Genomic DNA, 21,244 nt, shown 5'->3' on the forward strand with positions numbered 1-21,244 from the left:
AATGCACCTCCCAGATCCCACTACAGAACTGAAGGGTCAAATTCGCCAGCTGTTGGAAGTATGAATGCAACTCTCAGACAGCACATTTCAATAACTGTCTCAGCTATAGCTGAGAGTTGCCTCACACTTAGTGCAAGAGCATGCCCCTATCCAGAGGTATCCAAATCCAGCAACTGGTCAACCTAGGGTATAAGGGTCCAGGCCTTTCATCCTAATTTAGGGGGCTTCTGCAAGGCCACCCTGCCTTCATCATGGGATTGGCTGAGGACTGTGCTTTCTTCCTTTCCCTTCTATATGTAGGCTCCAAGAGCACTCCCTAGGTAAGTTGCTAATAGTAATCCTTAGAGTCTGCTTCTTGGAGAGATAGCCTGTGACAGACCCTATATTCCAATTAATCTGTCCCTTCTGCTCCATATTATATTAAATGAAGGTGGTGTTTGGATAATTTGCCTTTGTGGCTCTTGGATCATCATATCATAACCAGATGTCTAGAAGCTGAATGTGAAGATAGATGCAGTAGCTGATGGGACTTTGGACAGGAGAGATTAAATGGATTCCTGTTGACCAAAGGGCATGTTGTGGCCCCAAATGCCAGTATTCACCCATATGTATGTTTCCATTGAAAGGGCAGTAAAGGTTCCCAAAGGAATGTGACTAATTCTAAATTCTCTAGAGAGACAGTTTTGCTGTTACCACAATATTTACTTTAAAAATGCACCTTTCTTTTGTGGCACCACCTATCAGCACGTCCTTAATCAATATATTCAGTAAGTCAATAATTTAACTGTTGCTTGTCTGCATGTCTTCATTGTTGCTTTCGCCGAGGTAAGGGCTATAGGGACTGGTGTCCATTAAAGAAATAGTCACAGATGAGGAAAAGGAAGTTTGGGCCTTTCTATTTCAAAGAGTGGATCTGACTATGAAAGTGATGGTCCCTCCCTGCAAAAACAGAAAATGTGCCCCTTACATCTGTGTGGCCATAATGACCACCAAAACCCAAATCTAAAGTGAGAGAAATCAGTCCAGTAAGAATCTCCATCTTCAGGTCAGATGACATTTCCTCTAGTACAAATTCACAGTTTGTTAAAAAAAATGAACCACTCCTTAGAGGTTCCTGCTTCCCACTTCTCCCTCCAGCATGCATTTATTCTTATCATCCTCCTCATCCACTACTATTTATTAAGTGGCCACATTTGCATGGCACCACACCTGTGATTTTCCATTTCTCTCCAAGGATGATTTCCTGGTTTAGAAGTTTTAATGGCTTCTCCTTTGAAAATGTCTTAAGAGGGTTTTGACTGTAATTCCTTTTCTCCTAGCTCTTATTTAATAGGTACCAATGCCTATCTTTTGCCTGGGGTATTGGGTTAGGGAGAGGAAGATTCATTAACCATGGTGAGTTATGGATTTCAATGCCCTGGCTACTTCATTTCTCATATCCAAGTAGATCATTTCCTCCCTAGTCCTCCTGAGCCCAAGGATGCACATATTGTAAGTAGCCTTAATCTGCTTCATTAGGATATTTTTTTAAACTTTACAAGAATGATACCACCAATATTACCATATTACTTCTGGTGATGTGCAAGGCAGTATAATCTTACATTCGTACTGACAGTATTAGTAATGATTTAGGTGTGGTCGTAAGAGTAGGAAAACTATACCAATTTAAAGCTTGGAGCTATTGAAATTAATCTCCTTTTCAGATATAGATCCAAGGAGGTAAAGTTCCTTGTTTAAGGTTACACAATACAGATGAGTGCCCACAAAAGGCAAATGTGACATCTCCAGACTTACAGCTTGTATTCTCCCATGTTTCACCCACCCTTCTGAGTATTAAAGCAGAGTGCTTCTGATAGCAAGAAAGGCTCCAAGGATTTCAAGAGTCAGAAACAGATAGTGGCACTGCCCATGGCTGTCACAGAGCACACTATAAAAGAGATCATGTATGGTTAGTTCACCCTGGATACATTTCACTGGACAATTCTTCCTCTTTATTCTCAATGAATAATCTTACCTGGGCTTATGCCTTGCAACATTAACAGAAGATTTCTCCCTATGAGACCAGCTGTATCTCTTCCTCAGGGATGAGTGTCTTACAAGTCCCACGGTATTCTCCAGCTTTCAGTACTAACTAAACTCTTCTTAAGAAAGAGGGTTGTACCTATATCTGTGAAAAATAGTAACTGCTTTGGTTCTAGGACTTCTGCTTAGATCTGGCCCTGATGATAACTATAAAATATGTGCAGTTTATTTTTTTTATCTCTTCTCTGGCACACTGGTTACCAAACAGAATGATCTTGCCGCCTCTTCCTAAGAGATATTTGACATCTAGAGGCATTCTCTGTTGTCCCAGTTGAGAGGTGTTATTGGTATCTAAAGGGTAAAGGTAAGAACACTGCTAAGTATCATAAAGTGCACAGGACAGCCCCTCCAGCAAAGAGGAGATACATACGTGTTCAGGCTGAAGACCCTACCTTCGAGGATTCTCACCCCTCCCAGAACCCCAGTGACCCATCATTCTTTGGGAACTAGCCTCTTTCTAGATCTCCTCTCATAGTAGAGGACTTAAGAAGAACACAGAGGAAAAGAACTCTGGAGTAGAAGTGAGGTTTCCTGGCTTCATAAATTTCCAAATATATTGTCTTCTACAAAGTAGGAGGAATAAATTTCTTCTTATTTCATTGGTATAAAAATAATAAAGTAAAATAGTGTCTATTAAAATGCTTCATAAACTCTAAGGTGCTACACAAATACCTGGCATTGTCATGGCAAGAAGTAATTAACAAGAAAGGGATGAATTTCTACTTGTGTGATATCAGATACCATGGCAGCAGGTACTTCTGGTTAGATGCTTGTCCACCATCCCTCTAATTCCACAGTGGAAGTACAAATGCTTCACCAGTGTTCAACACCAGTACTGTCTTCACTGTTTTTGTATCCTCCGCGTACATGAAAGAGTGTTCTCAGTGCTAATCAGACAGTAGATGCTTAGTAAACTATGGACACATAAGTCATACCACACATTTCCTCCACCTGCGGGGGTGACGTTCCCAGAAGCCTGGCAAGTACACGTTGATTCCCATTCGAGAAATGAGGCAACTGTGATTCAAAGCATTTATGTGATTTATCTAAGATGTTCAGCTAATAAGCATAAGTACTGGATCTTATGATCTTATAGGCATGATTCAAACTCATGTCTATATCTGTAGAAGATACCATGTTCTGCTCCCCAGATGATGAGAGCTTCCTCTACTTCCGGGTGTGTGCTGGAAACCCATATCAAAACACCTGCATCCCCAGGCACTGTCATGGGTCAGAAAACACTTGTACTATGGAAAGGGGTGACAACGGCCATGAAACCCAGCCAGCCCCTCCCAGGTCACTTCCAGCCAACACATACTGATGGTGTGAATGAATAACAGAAATGCCTAGAGTCTTTCTCTTTTCTTGACTGCTTAAATTTTGTTCATAAAATGAGAATGGGTTCAGCAGCAACCCCTGGATCTTTGTAGTGAAAGTTGTCCCAGTTAGTGAGGTGATCAGGACTAGATTTGTGACTCTGAGGACTGGTATTTCAATTCCAAATTGAAATGAACTCAGATTCAAATAAGTCTTTGTTATTTCCTACCCACTGAACTCAACTCAATTACATTCAGTGACTATGTACTAAGCAACAACTGAGTGTCTAGTTCTGTGGGAAACAACAGCGGAGGGACACGATGACTGCTCTCAAGGAGGGCCCCTCTACCATGTGTGTGCAGGGGGTTTGGGGGGGAGTGGTTAAAGAGCTAATGAGAATAAAATAAAACCCAGCTGATACCCACCTACTGAACTTCACAGGATCTAGCTTATTCATCAATATTTACTTTCCTTCTCTGACGGACTCACATATTCAGTGAATATGAAGGTGCTTCAGGGTACCACGCCCCACCCTCAAAGCACCACTAATTTAATGGGCACCAGTGTGTAATACGGACAAATAAGGCAATGGCACCCCACTCCAGTACTCTTGCCTGGAGAATTCCATGGACAGAGGAGCCTGGTGGGCTGCAGTCCATGGGGTCGCTAAGAGTTGGGCATGACTAAGCGACTTCCCTTTCACTTTTCACTTTCATGCATTGGAGAAGGAACTGGCAATCCACTCCAGTATTCTTGCCTGCAGAATCCCAGGGACGGGGGAGCCTGGTGGGCTGCCGCCTATGGGGTCGCAAAGTCAGACATGACTGAAACGACTTAGCAGCAGCAGCAGCAGCAACATAGGGAAAGAAACTGTGCTGGCAGATGTGAACAAGGCATTTCAAGAAGGAGATGAAGTTGACTTAGGATAGAACCTGAATTATGAGGAACATTTATATGATCTTTTAGGAAAGTATTTTGGGGCAGAGTCTGGTGAGGTTCTAACCAAGAATGAATAATCAGCTACTATATTGCTATGGGTTACAGGTATTTATAAAGACATCCTTGTGTGCCTTCTCTGAGATAATAATCTAAAAATAGCAAGGCATAGTTTACTATTGACATAGTTTCAATCAAAAGTGGTGAGAAACAATTAAAATTGAAAAAGCAATCTCAAATCCCTTTGATGTACAAAAATATCTCCCTCTAGTAGAAGTAGAAGCTACTCCATCACATTGAGGTGAGAATGTATCCCTAAGGCATCCAAAAACATATGCCTTAAGAGAAATACTTAATCCTGTTGACAACAGAAACTCTGTTTCGTTGTCAAAGGAGACGAGGATGTTTTGCATGCTTTCCCTCATCTTGCATGCATGGCAACATACTCTTTTCTATCCTTAATCTAAACCTTCAGTAAAACTTAGTTCTGCAAGTGCTCTAAAAGTTCCAAAAAGCAGACTGAAAATAGGGAAAGAAAGCACACCAAGAAACATATGGACATTTCCCCCAAATATAATATTTAAAATGCATTTATATAAAAAATATAATATTTGCAGTCTGTGCATAGTCTCTACAACTTTGGTTTAGATAGTAAGTTGGTAAGACTGGCAGCCTTGGCCCACCCTAAGACCATGACTTCCCATTTTTATCTAGCTATTAGTGAGACTCTGACTTCATTTTTAGTGGTCTGCTTTCAAAGATTAGTGATTAAATTACAGAAATATATGGCTCATTGAGACACACTGCCATGTATATAATGTTACACAATGTAGCTTCAGTTGGGGTTCTGGTTCATTACAAATATTAGACGTTATTTTAACATAAGTATTAGTCAACTTTGCTACAGTAGGAAACAACTTCAAACCTCAGTGGTTCAGAACAAAAACACTTATTTCTGGTTTTTCTTATGAGTTAGACTGGCTCTACCTCATACCTTTTCTGGTTGAAGAAGTGGCTCTTATTTGAGATATGCCTTCTTATGGCAGCAGGAAAAGCCCCAGAAATAGCAGAAACATGAGATGCCTCTTGAAACTTCCACCCGGGTCTGGCGTTCTGTCACTTCTCACATTCCAACAGCCCAGCAAATTATGTGGCCAACTGACAATGAGGTAAGAAAGTCAACGCTGCTGACGAGAAGACTTTTTATGGTCATAAACTGATATGTTTATCTATGCTTAACAGGGAAGGGATCAAAAAGATGAATCACCATATATATATATGGTGATTCATCAATTTTAAAAAAATTCCAAAATGTATTATTATTGATTTTTGTTACAGTTAACTGGAAAACTATTATATCACCTCTTGGATAAATGAATAGGCTGTGTGCTTAAAGTATGATAGAGGAAATGAAAGAGAATAGAGAGAAATTAAGAAATATATATATATAACCCTTGTGTCATAGACCTACAACGTGACTCACCAAAGTTACCTTTAATTTAACACTTTATCTTTTTTGTGTTTTGCAGTAATCAAAGGCTTGATAATTAGATTTTCTTGACATTTGTCACCAGAAACAAGAGAAAAACTCCCTGTAGTAGAGAGAGTTTAAGGCTTTCAAAGTCACTAATGTTCTAGTCATATGATGTTGAAAAGAAAGTCATTTCAATATAGTCTTTAAGCACTTAATAAATGCTTGGGTTTGTATGAGCAAATACATACAAACCTCCCAATCTCCATATTTCATGGGCTTTTTCCTCTTATGGCTATTCACGGACAATTTAGATTTGTAAGTTTTAACCATTTAACTTCCTGAGAAAGGAAATTGGAACAACAAAAGCAAATGTGTCCCCAACTCACGTATGAAAGTAGTTATTTCAGGTTAATTATTATCAAGAACTGTGCAAGCCTAAGAATGCGATTAAACATTAGCCTGTGAGATATTTAACAGTGGGGTTCTACAATAAAAACAGAATATTATTCTTTCTAGGTTTTTTTCTAAACGGTCCCAAACTACACATGCGAATGAAGCTAATGTCTAAATAATTAAATGATAATGTCATTATTATTCAGTGTGGGATACACTTGAGAATCAAATTGAATCCGTTTTTTTCCCCCTTGTGGCACAATAACAATTCTTGTTCAACCTTACTTAATATATTCCTTGGTTAAAAGAAAAGTCAGTCTGTATACTCATTGGCTTCTAGGAAAGAGAATGAAGCCTATGTAACTGAAGGAACAGAGGAGTGAGGGGGAAAAAAAAGCAATAGCCCTGGGCTAAATGTGAATTAGGCTAAGAACAGCACCTCTGTACCTTGGTCCTAAACTCCTTTCTCATTCTCACCCCTTAGGCATGCAATGCCCTCCCCGCTGCACCTTACTCCCTAAATCTGGTCAGCTCTGGAGAACATCAGTGAGCTTCCTGTCCCAGAAGTATCTGTATTTTCACTCAGCCTCCACTCTGCATTGAAAAGCTCCATTCCCTTTAACACTCATAAAACATCGTTGGGTTTAGTTCAAAGCACATTCCATGTGTGATATTCACAACTCTGAGATAGATACTATTATCATTTCTCTTTTATAAATGAGGAAACTGAGTCACCGAGCGGACAGATGACTCTCCCAAAGATGAACCCGAGCATTCTGACCTGAAAGCCCATATCCTTACTATTAGAGCTACAGGGGAGGGAGATTTTTACACCCCTTCAAAAGTGCTTCCAAATGCTTCCATTATGATTTGGTCAAACAATTTCTAAATGTCATTTTGCAGCAGTAAAACCCACAGAAAGAAATGATGGATTTCTCTAAAAGAATCCATGAACACCCATCGGGGGACCACTGTCCAGACAAGGCATAGGGAAAGGAGTTTAGGAAGAAGTCATCACACACTCTCTGTCCGAGGACCCTTGAGTCTCTCTAATTCGTTATCCCATGGCTGACACTAAACAGATTATTTGGCCAGGTTCTCCTATGCTTATCCATTAGCTTTGTTTCATTTGCTTTGATACCAAATTCCCATCCATGACAGTGAGATAAGGCAAATCTCGAAAGGTCCTGTTACGCTTTATGATGCCTTTCTTATTTGCTGGTATCAAGACTAGCTATGGTAGGAAAACAGAATAGATGTATAGGTTTAAGGCTTAGAATTTTAAAATAAGGAAGTTCAACTAAAAATTTTACTACAAAAAAGAGAAAAAGTTTTTGAATCTGTTTAAAATTTTTACCAAAAAAATTGAAGAAAAAATTTGGAATCTGTTTAAAAATAAATGTAAGCTTGTTAATAAAATACATACAAGATATGCTCAGTCATGTCTGACTCTTTGTGACACCATGGACTATATAGCCCACCTATATAGTGGCTATATATATATGGCTCCACTGTCCATGGAATTCTCCAGGCAAGAATACTGGAGTGGGTAGTCATTCCCTTCTCCAAGGGATTTTCCTGATCCAGGGGTCAACCCTGGATCTCCTGCATTGCAGGCAGATTCTTTTCCATCTGAGCCACCAAGGAAGCCCTAGTTCAGTTCAGTTCAGTCGCTCAATTGTGTCCGACTCTTTGCGACCCCATGAATCGCAGCACACCAGGCCTCCTTGTCCATCACCAACTCCCGGAGTTCACTCAGACTCACGTCCATCGAGTCAGTGATGCCATCCAGCCATCTCATCCTCTGGCGTCCCCTTCTCTTCCTGCCCCCAATCCCTCCCAGCATCAGAGTCTTTTCCAATGAGTCAACTCTTCGCATGAGGTGGCCAAAGTACTGGAGTTTCAGCTTTAGCATCAGTCCTTCCAAAGAACACCCAGGGCTGATCTCCTTTAGAATGGACTGGTTGGATCTCCTTGCAGTCCAAGGGTCTCTCAAGAGTCTTCTCCAACACCACAGTTCAAAAGCATCAATTTTTCAGTGCTCAACTTTCTTCACAGTCCAACTCTCACATCCATTTATCACCACTGGAAAAATCATAGCCTTGACAAATGGAACTTTGTTGGCAAAGTAATGTCTCTGCTTTTGAATATGCTATCTAGGTTGGTCATAACTTTTCTTCCAAGGAGTAAGCATCTTTTAATTTCATGGCTGCAGTCACCATCTGCAGTGATTTTGGAGCCCCCAAAAATAAAGTCTGACACTGTTTCCACTGTTTCCCCATCTATTTGCCATGAAGTGATGGGACCAGATGCCATGATCTTAGTTTTCTGAATGCTGAGTTTTAAGCCAACTTTTTCACTCTCTTCTTTCACCTTCATCAAGAGGCTCTTTAGTTCCTCTTCACTTTCTGCCATAAGGGTGGTGTCATCTGCATATCTGAGGTTATGGATATTTCTCTCGGCAATCTTGATTCCAGCTTGTGCTTCTTCTAGCCCAGCGTTTCTCATGATGTACTCTGCATATAAGTTAAACAAGCAGGGTGACAATATACAGACTTGACGTACTCCTTTTCCTATTTGGAACAAGTTTGTTGTTCCATGTCCAGTTCTAACTTTTGCTTCCTGACCTGCATACAGATTTCTCAAGAGGCAGGTCAGGTGGTCTGGTATTCCCATCTCTTTCAGAATTTTCCACAGTTTATTGTGATTCATGTACAAGATTTCCCTTAATACCCAGTATAAGAAATTAAAAGCTTAAAATTAAAATTCCCAGTTGAGAAAATACATTGTCGAAATATTCATTGCTGAAATAATCACCAAGAAAAAATAATGGATTTATATCTCCTTGTGAGTGAAAGCTTTACAGATTTTGGTGTCCCACAGACCATAGGTTCAGTTCCCGACTGTAACACATGAGTGCTAAAAGACATGCTCAGTTCAGTTCAGTTCAGTCGTTCAGTCATATCCGACTCTCTGTGACCCCATGAATTGCAGCACGCCAGGCCTCCTTGTCCATCACCAACTCCCGGAGTTCACTCAGACTCACGTCCATTGAGTCAGTGATGCCATCCAGCCATCTCATCCTCTATCATCCCCTTCTCCTCCTGCCCCCAAACCCTCCCAGCATCAGAGTCTTTTCCAATGAGTCAACTCTTTGCATGAGGTGGCCAAAGTACTGGAGTTTCAGCTTTAGCATCATTCCTTCCAAAGAACACCCAGGGCTGATCTCCTTTAGAATGGACTGGTTGGATCTCCTTGCAGTCCAAGGGACTCTCAAGAGTCTTCTCCAACACCACAGTTCAAAAGCATCAATTCTTCAGCGCTCAGCTTTCTTCACAGTTCAACTCTCACATCCATTTATCACCACTGGAAAAACCATAGCCTTGACTAGATGGAACTTTGTTGGCAAAGTAATGTCTCTGCTTTTCAATATGCTATCTAGGTTGGTCATAACTTTTCTTCCAAGGAGTAAGCATCTTTTAATTTCATGGCTGCAGTCACCATCTGCAGTGATTTTGGAGCCCCAAAAATAAAGTCTGACACTGTTTCCACTGTTTCCGGCATCTATTTCCCATGAAGTGATGGGACCAGATGCCATGATCTTTGTTTTCTGAATGTTGAGCTTTAAGCCAACTTTTTCACTCTCCTCTTTCACTTTCATCGAGAGGCTTTTTAGTTCCTCTTCACTTTCTGCCATAAGGGTGGTGTCATCTGCATGTCTGAAGTTATTGATATTTCTCCCAGCAATCTTGATTCCAGCTTGTGCTTCTTCCAGCCCAGCATTGACATGCTAAGACATGACTTAACCTTTCTCAGTATTAATTCCCTCATGTATGTATAACATGAGGGTTAAAAATGTATCTTATTGAGCTTACTTGAACAGCACAGGTAAGATAGACAATGACGAAGACAGATAAACAGCATCCAGTAGGTCTTACTGTCTCTTGTTTTGACAAAGGGAATAACTCAAAAAGGAGAAACACAACACCCAAAATGTGAGGCAATCACCAAGAAAGTTGAAGACAGACTTCACTCAAGCCACAGTTGTAGCCCAGGGCCAAACCTGTTTGTTATCTGCTGTTCACGGTGAAAGAAAAATATGGGATATAGAATATGTATTGCAATTATGAAGAAGATAACCTAAAAGGGTTGATTTTTGTGGAGCCTTATGACACAGGGCAACTGTGGTTCATCTGCTTTCTACATATTTCTGGATTTTAGCACAACTAACTTCATTAAAAAGGCACTGCATTTCCATACACGCATCAGCGATGTCTTTAAAAATATACTGAGCTCTTGTGTATCTTACTGTTGGACAATGTATTTTAATTACTGCTGCTTTTGAGGAAGCACAAAATGGCTCCTAAATTCACGAAATGTTTTCTCACCTAAGTGTCCTTGAAAAGCCCTAAAACCCACACCTCAATAAGAGTTTTCCATAGAGTGGAAGGAAGCTGCCCTTCTTCTTTTTCTTTTTTTTTTTTTTAAGAGAGAGAACCAAAGCATAACCTTGAGACCACCCTCCCATGTAAGAGATAGAAAATGTCAGGGACTGTTGAGCACCCAGCAAATTTTCACAGTGGATCAGTGAGAAGTTATTTAGCACAGGTGTTTAATTATGATGCATTAGGGAAATGGGTAGTGTTCAATGGCCCTCAAACACAAACCTCCACCTGTGCAGAGGTCTAGCATTGGTTCACGGAGTGATAACATTGAGGGAAGCAATTGTGCTCTGATCCTGCTCAAGGGTCTTTCTTTTCTTGGTTGGTGCAACCAAGTTCACTGCCAGGAAGCCATGGGTTTTCCCCACATGAGCAGGTCCATCAAGCAAGTTTATAATCTACATCTGGGTTATCTCTCCAGGAATTAGCCTCTTCTGAATGCAAGTGAAAAATTAGAATAATTCAACATGCCTTGCAGAGAAAAATCTCTCCAGGTGCCTTCCTAGAACTCTGATTTTAGGATAAGCACAGGAAACCAATGCCTTGGCCATATGACCAGGCAAGGTCACTGTGATTCACCCTCAAAATATAGCCAGTTACCTTCAGCTAGTGTGGGTACCATTCCATAGTCAGGACTATTATGAAGCACTTTTATTGAGCACTGTCCCCAGTACTTTCTATGAATTATCTCGACTAAATCCCAGAAGGTAGGTACTATCATGATCATTATTTTAGAGATGAAAAAACTGATGTTAAGGATTATTACAGTTACTAGTACCTTGCTGTGAATTATAACCAAAGTCAATAGTTATGCTTTTACTTGGGTTATCTGACTTTCCAAGACCCTGCAGAGTCATGCACAAAACTCTAAAGCCTAAAAGGGGGTTGGGTTAAAATATAATATAGTCAAGGTTTGTCTCCTGCATTCTTATGCCTACCACCCACCCAGGACACCTCAGCAATTGTTTCTTCATCTTTCAGACAATCCCCTTTTCCTCTCTTTAATCTCCCTTCTCAAAGCACATAATTCTCTGTAGCCACTCCAGTGATAAAGAATCTGCCTGCCAATGCAAGAGACGTGGTTCAACCCTTGGGTCAGAAAGCTCCCGTGGAGAAGGAAATGGCAACCCACTCCAATATTCTTGCCTGGGAAATCCCATGGATGGAGGAGCCTGGTGGGCTACAGTCCATGGAGTCGCAAAACAGTCAGACATGACTTAGCGACTGAACAACAACAATGACCCTCTTAGGAGCAGGGAAGCAGGTCTAATAAGTGAGTTTCAGGCAAAGCTATTCATTTTAGTGTGACATTAATGTCGTATGGTCCTCTCTTTTAAGGATTGGTCAGTTAGAGACAGTGTGTATGAACTAGCAGAATAAAATAAGCAGCAAAGTGATAGGCAAAACATTAATCTTGTTGTCAGAAAAGTTGAGTTCTCCTACAGACTGTGAGCTGCTAGAGAACAAAGATTATGTATAATAACTTGTTCATTAGCTCAGGGCCATGTGCCTCGCAGAAACCCTATATATACTTGTTGAACTGGATAGAACTGAAAGCATAGGCTTTCGTCACTTACTTTGGTATTATATAACCTTAAACAAGTCACTCTGTAGATCTCAGTTTCCTTACCTGTATGATGGGCAAGTTAGACCAGATCAGTGGTCTTCAGATGTCTTTCCCATGGAAACTCATGTTCAAATGAAATGAGTGCTAAGGACTGAATATTTGTGTTTCTCCAAAATTGGTATGTTGAAACCTAATGCCCAAACAATAGGATTAGCAGTAGAGAATTTGAGAGGTGCTTAGGTCATGAGGGCAGAGGTCTAGGGAATGGGATTAGTGTCCTTATAAGAAACCCCAGAGAGCTAGCTTGCTGCTTACATCATACGAGGTTACAGCAAAATGACAGACCTTACCAGGCACCAAATCTGCTAGCACCATGATCTTGGACTTCACAGTCTCTGGAACCATGAGAAATACATATTTGTTGTTATAAAGCCACCTAGATTATAGCATTTTGTAATAGCAGCCTGAGTATAAACAAACTAAACAGATAAAAGTAAAGCAGTTTTGGCTGAACACATGGGCTATCCCCTTCTCTTCTCTAAACAGGAACAGAGTTTGGAAACCATTACTACTGAAAGTGAAAGTGTTAGTCGCTCAGTCTTGTCCGACTCTTTGTGACCGCATGGACTATAGCCCACCAGGCTCCTCTGTCCATGGAATTCTCTAGGCAAGAATATTGGAGTGGCAGTAACTAATTTTTATGGTGCTAAATGTTTATTAACTCTGCTTTGAATACCTAAAATGAAACTGTTTTAATATAGCTTTTTTTTTTAACCAAGTCAATTTAATTTTATTTTGATTTCTTGGACTATGAAAGTGAAAGTGAAGTCGCTCAGTCGTGTCCGATTCTTTGCGAACCCATAGACTGTAGCTTACCAGGCTCCTCTGTCCACGGGATTTTCCAGGCAAGAGTACTGGAGTGGGGTGCCATAGGCTTCAATAAATACTACTTAGTTTTATCACTTAGCAGCTGGATGACCGTGAGAAGCTTTTTAACTTTTCTGAACCTCAGATGCCTCATCCTGAAAATAGGAATAGTTAATGAGGATACATAGATATAAGGGCTATAGGTGCCTAACTACTTCCTGCCACAGAGTAGATGCATATATAATATTTCTACGGGAGTGAAGAGCATTTGGGCCATAGTATAGGATTTCCACACTGCACACCAAGACAGACCAGGGGTGTGTCTGGCCCTGTAATAAACCTGGAGGTGAATCCCTAGTGCTGGGAGGATGGGGTTCCATTGCCAATGGCTACTAGTGGTCATGAGAACTTATTTCTGAAGAACACAGTACGCTTGGATGTGGTAGCTGTGAAAAAAACCAAACATGAATTTACTATTTTCTAATTCCTTTTTACCCAGCCATAATAAAGTTTAACTTTAGTGAAATTAATCACATTGGTCAAGACTCCCAGCGTTGGTCATTAGGATTTTTAAAACCTATAAAAACCAAATATTTAAAGTTAACTAGTTAGATTTCCTTCTCTCCAGGATATGTATCACACTGAATTTTAAGAAAGTTCATTATCACACACTACCTCAAGATGATCATGAACTATTGAAAATTATTACTTAAGAGTAATACCCACTATTGACTTCATACCACTACTAATCAGCAGTGAGATACCTGAAAAAGCTCTGACTCAATTTAAGAATATCATAACATTTTTTGAATAGCAGCTACACCATCAAAATTCATCAAGCTGAATAGTTAAATGTATTCTACTATATTAATATTTTAATTTTAAAAGAAATATCACAAATATTCAAAATGGTTACACACCAGAAATCAGGACTTGATATTTTTACGTAGGGTAATGCCCCATGTAAGGAATGAGCATTTGCCAGCAGATCTTAATGGAGGCATCTAACCATCTTTATCTTTAGGGATTGAAAGAATGTAAGATTTGGTACTGGGGTCAGTGACATGCTGAAACATTTGAATTCTCCCATTTGATGAAGCATCAGTTCTTTCCCCCCTTAAATTCTTTTATGTGACTGACAGTTTCATCCATTTTTTTCCTGAGGCTACTATTGAAATTCCTTTGTACTTGTGGAAGCAAGTTTTCTGGTTCAAGAATTTTGTTTTACCTGTGCCTCCAAGACTTGTCAACGGCAAATTAGGACAAGGAATTCTAATTTATGTTTCAAAAGCCTCAGTAGTAGCGAGAAGTATTTTTATTTACCCCTCCTCCCCTAAAAAAAAAAGTGTCAAGTCAAGATGATGAACCACACTACACTACTGTACACTTATTAGAAAATTCCAGGAGGAGTTGTGAAATATGAGAAGCAAGGACAAGTGGGGATAATGCGAGCTAATCCTAATATAGACCCTGAAGAGTTCAGAGCAGCAGCTGTGTGTACACAGACACACAGCTCCACATAAACACTGGTAATATTCAAAGAGTTAAAACCATCTCTAAAATTTCTATTATTATATAATAAACCTAATCCAAATACTAGTCAAGATATTAACACATACAGTTACTTAATCCTTACTGTTTTGTTCACATGTTATAAGGACTATTTTCAAGCATGCAGAAAAGTTGAATGAACTCTGCAGTGAATGTTTGTGCATACACTGCTTAGAATCTATAAATATTTTTCTATATTTATACATCCACCAATTTATCCATTCATGCACTTTATTTTTTGAAGCACTTCAAAGTAGGCGACAGTTCTCAGTTTTTATTTCTCTTTCACTTGGTGCTTTCCTACCCACTAAATGATCTCACTGGTACTTTTAGCCCTTTTGTGAAGACACATTTTTTCAGTACCAAATCTGTTTCCTTGAATGAAGATGTTTCACTTACAGGATCATTCTACTGGCAATATTAGAGGGTGAAGAGGAAGAGATTTCCATCTCAAGCTCCATCCAGCACAGTGCAGAAAATGTAATCTAATCACTCTGAGCTAAATTCAGCTGCTTTTATGATCAAGATTTGCCTTAGACATTTCACATTTAAATTCACTGAAATTCAAGACTGACCGATCACCCCTGTCCTTAGGTGACACTAAGGAACTGAGGCATTGGTGCAGAGAGGTGGGTGGACCTACTTCTCAATCTTGATCAGTATCTCGCCTGTGATGGAATCATCTCATCTCTGCCCTCTCTGCCCCTATTTGAGACATAGCTGGGGCCTTAACCAGTCCCGAGAGGGTTCTCTACATCCTCCACTGTGGGAAAAAGCCTCATGTGCCCAGGGATACCTTTCTTAACTAACCTTCCTTTACACTTGGCAAGGAGCATGGAACGAGGCACAAGAACCTCTGCATATGCGCCCACCGCCCCCCCCCCCTTGGCGGCTTCAGGAAGCTTAGCAGTTGTTCTTTGATCTCCTCACACCTAGACCGACCACACTGCCATTTCGACTCTCTGGCATCAAGCCCATGGTGGCACAGGATAGTCCTCGGCTTTTTTTGGCCTCACCTGCTGGGAGAGGCACAGTGCCTTTAATCTCAGATCTTCAAATTAAATAAAAAAATTTATCCTTCCCCCTCACCATGCATACAGAGTTTTCACACTTCACCTAATATTCTTATTTCCTTTCCAAAATTTCTAGCCTGTCTATTCCAGCCCAGAGGTTTTTGTATTCACTCCCTGTGCCAGATAAAACAGGATAGCTAAGTATTCTTCCACAACTATCGCTTAATCTAAGATCCAGTCCTGCGGAGATCAGAAGCTCAGCATTATCTCATTTTGTTTCCTTTTGCATTTCAGCTATGACCTCCATTTTTGCAAGGCATGGAGGGCAAAGCATAATTAGAACATAGGAAAGGCAGTCGGGTTTCAGATTTAAAAGAACAAAAAACAAACAAAAACCATCACTTAATACTTCTTAGCTCATCTCTTCACATCTCCACTGGGTGCGTCACTCTGTTGTCTAAACCACTGGTTCTTAACCAGAGGAGATCGTGATGCCCAGGGGACATTTAACAATGTCTGGAGACATTGTTGGTTTTCATCCAAAATGCTGGAGGAGGTGGATGCTATTGGCATTTGGGAGCTAGAGACACGGGATGCTGCTAAACAACCTGCAATGCACAGGACGGCCTTCACAAGGAACTTCCCACCTAAAATGTTGAATAGTGCCAAGGCTGAGGAACACTGGTCCAGACCACTGCTTCTAACACTAAAGGGTAGGTACAGTGTTCATCGCAGCACTGTTTATAATAGCCAGGACATGGAAGCAACCTAGATATCCATCAGCGGACAAATGGATAAGAAAGCTGTAGTACATATACACAATGAAATATTACTCAGCCATTAAAAAGAATACATTTGAGGTGGGGGGATGATTTGGGAGAATGGCATTAAAACATGTATAATATCATATAAGAAACAAATCGCCAGTCCAGGTTCAATGCAGGATACAGGAAGCTTGGGGCTGGTGCACTGGGATGACCCAGAGGGATGGTATGGGGAGGGAGGTGGGAGGGGGGTTCAGGATTGGGAACACATGTACGCCCATGGCAGATGCATGTTGATGTATGGCAAAACCAATACAATATTGTAAAGTAAAAAATAATAATAATAATAAATTAAAAAATAAATAAATAAATAAACTGGATGCTAAAAAAAAAAAAAAAAGAATACATTTGAATCAGTTCTAATGAGGTGGATGAAACTAGAGCTTACTATACAGAGTGAAGTAAGCCAGAAAGAAAAACACCAATACAGTATCAGTTCAGTTCAGTTCAGTTCAGTCGCTCAGTCGTGTCTGACTCTTTGCGACCCATGAATCGCAACACGCCAGGCCTCCCTGTCCATCACCGTCTCCCGGAGTTCACTCAAACTCACATCCATCAAGTCAGTGATGCCATCCAGCCATCTCATTCCTCTGTCATCCCATTTTCCTCCTGCCACCAATCCCTCCCAGCATCAGAGTCTTTTCCAATGAGTCAACTCTTTGCATGAGGTGGCCAAAGTATTGGAGTTTCAGCTTTAGCATCATTCCTTCCAAAGAACCCCAGGGCTGATCTCCTTTAGAATGGACTGGTTGGATCTCCTTGCGGTCCAAGGGACTCTCAAGAGTCTTCTCCAACACCACAGTTCAAAAGCATCAATTCTTCAGCGCTCAGCTTTCTTCACAGTCCAACTCTCACATCCATACATGACCACTGGAAAAACCATAGCCTTGACTTGACAGACCTTTAAATACTTAGATCATTCCATTTCCTCCCTATTAACACCAGCTTCATTCTCACCCTCATCCTCTACCATGAATGTTATGAAAATAATTTGATCAATGAACAGCTCTTAGAAAACAAACACCATTTCCCCTGGAAGGATCTCAGTGATGTCATCATATTTAACACTATTAAAATAACTTACATCATTATTATCCAATTCTAATGAATCACCTTCAAGAACATGTATGTAGATTACAAAAGTCTCACAAAATAAAAATATGCTTTTAATTCCTAAAGGCTTAAAAGTCTAAGATGTCATGTATATATATAATGATGTATAACATAACCAGATCTTATCAGGCCAATGGAACACACAGGGTGAATCATGCATATGCACACACTTTTCTAATTCGATCATGGGCTTTGATGTGATTATTATTACTTCATCTTGTTTTGTTTTGCATGGATGTAATAATAGAGAAGAGGTGACTACAAATGAAAATGAAGTGAAAAAGAACTAAAATGTATTGAACTTAATTTCTGAGTCACACACTATATTTAACTGTTTTTATTTGTACTCATATAGTTCTCACTACATATAGTCCTTTGAAGTAGGAAATTAATTTTGTATTATTTCTCCCATTCTACCTATGATGAAATTGAGCCTTAGATTAAGGAACATGCCCTTTGCAAGTTCACAACTTTAAACTCAAGTTAAGTCCAATTCTAAAGTCCCTAATCTTACTACTTTGACCATGGTGAAGGGCACACTCATCCAACAGGCATTTTCAGTTGTGCCTATTATGCGCCAGACGCTTAATCATGAAGTCATGGAAAAGGAACTTGGAACACAAAGAACAGTTAAAATTCATTCATTCCACACATATTTATTGCGTACCTACTCTGTGCCAAACAGAGGAGATGCTCTTACTAGAAATGTTCGCATGAAATAAAAGGCAAATATTTGTCAACTGCTGAAAATTGCTGAATCTCACCAAACCTGTTGGTTAATTTCCCAGAAGGATTTCTGCACTAGAGTTGGTAACATGACATTCTGGGGTCTTACAATTCCCAGAGATATATCTGCTTGTTCTCAGAACTCTAGTTTTGGGGCTTATTTAGATTTCCATGAATTTGTTCTATAAAATTTACACATCATCTGCAAATTACTAATTTGTAAAAATTCAAGTAATTTAAATCTTTGAAACACAGGCATACTTTTGTTTCTGTTTAAGAGACATATAGGACCAACTTCACAGTAGACTGACACAGAGGAGTTTTCTTTTTTTTCCTAGAAAGAAATTTAGAGAATATTCAGCAGCCCAACCCACTCATTTTAGGCATGGAGAGATGGCTTTATTTTATGTACTCAGGTGACTAGACAGCAGAAGAACCACAACAGAAACTCTACTCTCCTAACTCCTAGGGGAGTACTGCTTCCAATTCTATGTTCCTGCTCGTTTGGAATTGAGTCAATTCCTCAAATAGGAAAGGCTTCTCAATTTATAGTTCTAATTGTGGGTATGAGAGTCACAAAATTCTCTGTCTATTCCCAGGCCCATTCTCTAATTAAACAAGTGATAAAAGATGTGACTGATGTAATGAACATCAAAAAAAGAAAAATAATGAAATAAACATCATGAGGTTATGAGTTGGCTTAAGATCAGTTCCCTGGTCTTCATTATCCTTATTTGTACAAACTTGGGTTTTGTCCAAATGAGCTCCAACTTTGCATTTTAATTCAGCAGAGTGGTAGCTTCACAGATTTTAAGAAAAAAAAATAAAAGGTAAGTCATCAAATTCATCAAGAATGATTTAAATTTCCTATAAGCACAAGACATTATCATAGGCTGAAGAAGGAATAAAATGTTTCTAAGACATGGTCCTTGATTTTTAAAAGCATTATAACCTTTTGGTAAAAAATGGCAGAATTTCCATTAGGAGAAGAATCATGTCATGTCACTCATTCATTCACTGGTCAATTTATTGAGCATCTATTACATGGAAGTACTATTGTTAGGGACACTACTTGAAATGAATCTTGAAAAATAAGAAATTGTGAGGCAAATGCATTATGAAATAGAACAAATTGGACATACACAGGCAGGGAACAGAATCTGTAGGACTTTTCTACTAGTAACAGAAGAATGAGTGCGCAAGAATCCAAGATGATACTTGAACCAGAGGACAAGGAGAAAAGAAGTGCCCTCAGTAGAACTAAGGAAGTGAGAAGGAACTGGTCCCTGAAAATTGATTCAATCGAAGAAACTTTTAGTTTGCGGAAAGGTCCATTTAGTCAAGGCTATAGTTTTTCCAGTGGTCATGTACGGATGTGAGAGTTGGACTATAAAGAAAGCTGAGAGACAAAAAATTGATGCTTTTGAACTATGGTGTTGGAGAAGACACTTGAGAGTCCCTTGGACAGCAAGGCAATCCAACCAGTCCATCCTAAAGGAGATCAGTCCTGAGTGTTCATTGGAAGGACTGATGTTGAAGCTGAAACTCCGGTACTTTGGCCACCTGATGCAAAGAGTTGACTCTTTTGAAAAGACCCTGATGCTGGGAAAGATTGAGGGCAGGAGGACAAAGGGAAGACAGAGGATGAGATGGTTGGATGGCATCACCAGCTCAATGGACATGAGTTTGGGTGAACTCCGGGGGTTGGTGATGGACAGGGAGGCCTAGCATGCTGGGTCCATGAGGTTGCAAAGAGTTGGACACGACTGAACTGTACTAGGACACCTAACTAGGACTGTGGAACAAGCAAATAAACACGTGGACTATAAAATGATGGCAGGGCAACAGACACAAGTGTGCTTAGAGATGATGGATGATAGATGATTCCCTAAAAAGAGAGAAAAGAAATTGAGAGAAAAGAAAGAGACTGATTCTTTAGAAAAACCAGTATTTGGGGAGGTGAAAGAATAGAGTCCTCTGAAAGAAGCAGTGAGAAGAAGCAGGTCAAAGGTGTAACTTTGAAGAGGAAGGAGAGAATTTCAAGGAAGAGAAGATAAACAGCTGGGTTGCAGCCATTAAACATGTCAGGGATTTTATGGTGGCCAGGACAGAATGGCAACCCACGAACTCCAGGCTTGGCAGAGAGGCAAATAAAGGCAGCATAGGTAATATGGAGGAGAGAAGCTGGAGCTGCAGGAAAGTTAAACTTATCACAAGCACTCTTATTTAGCATCTGAAGGTCTATGAAGGAAATTTCTTCAAATTATTAGGCTATCTACCTAAAACGTCATTTATAAACAACACTAACATCAAATATTAGATCTAAATTTATTAATCAATTTATTCTTAATCAATTCACTCATACATCCACCACTCAAACAAGCACAAAGACAGGTAAGAGGAATACAAGACAAAATGATTTGTGCTCTCTCTTCAAGAAGCAGTCAGGCTGAGTCATAAATACAAATGAAAAGTCCCAAAGTATGCAGCTGCCAGAGCACAATCTCAGGGGACAAAGGAAGCTCAAAGAACACACTAGAATTCCCTCCAGCTCCAGGTTTAGGGTTTCTTAACAGTGCCATCAACACAGAAAAATGTTGATTCATCCACTGTGCAGTGAAAAGTAGAGTAGGTTCTATCAAGAAAAGGTTATTAGTCCCACTGTTCACGTGCCAAATAGTCACTGGTAAACTCGGACAAATGGAAGCTAAAGAACTTGAATAAAAGAAGTGGAGGCAATATATAACTCAAAGCACTGAGAAACCACTCTTTTTTTTTCTTTTCATCAAAAACCTTCTCCTTGCTTTACCTGCAGTGAGTGACTAACACAGAAAGTGTAAGGGTTTTGTGTGACTGTAGATTGGACTCAGACGATCCTTCTTCACTGAGTCTTGCAAGAAGGTGTGGTCAACCAGATAAGGCCCAATACAGCTCAAGCA

Source organism: Bos mutus, chromosome 23 (assembly GCF_027580195.1).
Source record: "Bos mutus isolate GX-2022 chromosome 23, NWIPB_WYAK_1.1, whole genome shotgun sequence".
NCBI classification, from domain to species: Eukaryota; Metazoa; Chordata; class Mammalia; order Artiodactyla; family Bovidae; genus Bos; species Bos mutus.